This window comes from Haplochromis burtoni, unplaced genomic scaffold (genome assembly GCF_018398535.1).
Source record: "Haplochromis burtoni strain Fernald_Lab_line unplaced genomic scaffold, NCSU_Asbu1 Contig_155, whole genome shotgun sequence".
NCBI lineage: Eukaryota > Metazoa > Chordata > Actinopteri > Cichliformes > Cichlidae > Haplochromis > Haplochromis burtoni.
Window position 1 is genome coordinate 592253 of NW_024582516.1, and position 878 is coordinate 593130.

Consider the following 878-nt stretch of genomic DNA (forward strand, 5'->3'; position numbering starts at 1 on the left):
CTCACTCTCAGTGTCTCTAAAAACCCAGCAAACTGACAATCACCTCTAAACAAGGGGTTAGTTTATAGGTTTTTTTGTTTGTTTTGTTTTTCTATCAGGCGCAACCACCAGACTAAGTTTGTAGTCTCACCTACTAATATTATAATAATAATAGATTTTATTATAGCACAATATTCAGTTACTACTTTGACTTTCTTACTTTGAGCACATTTCTGAGCCCATACATTATCAGACTTTTACTTGAGTATTTCTGACGTTAGCAGCTATACTTCTACTTAAGTAAAAAATGCCTGCACTATCAATATATAAAGATGTCTGTAATTCTTGAACAGTTCATGCAAAAATGATAAATTAAACCTGCACCACAGCTAACGCTTTTTAATAACCAATAACAGGTGCATTTCTTAGATCTAGTGATACAGTCAAAACACTCTGTTTGTATAATGCCATATTCTCTCCCAGCGTACCCTTGTCTCACTACAGGGTGATTCCCAAAGTACAACTCAATAAACAGAGACTCTAAAACCAGAACAGAAAGATAATGTTGGAAGATCAAAGATTAAGGTTTGTGTTTTTATAGCACGAAGTAAACTGTCCCCCATAGTCTTCTAGGGCTTGTTGTGCGTACCTTAGAGGTCAGATTATACATTAGTCATACTTCCAAAAACATTTTGAATTTCATTTATAACTGAGATGTCAAGCTGTTATCAGACATCTTATGCTCACCAGGAGCATGTATCCCCAACTTCAAAGCCTTAAGGGGTCAAATTCACAAACCCAACACGGGCTCATTCAACACAGAGGCCAGAAGTGAATGTCGGCCTTTACTGACACACTGTAAATACAGGGAGTGCAGAGTTATTAGGCAAATGAGTATT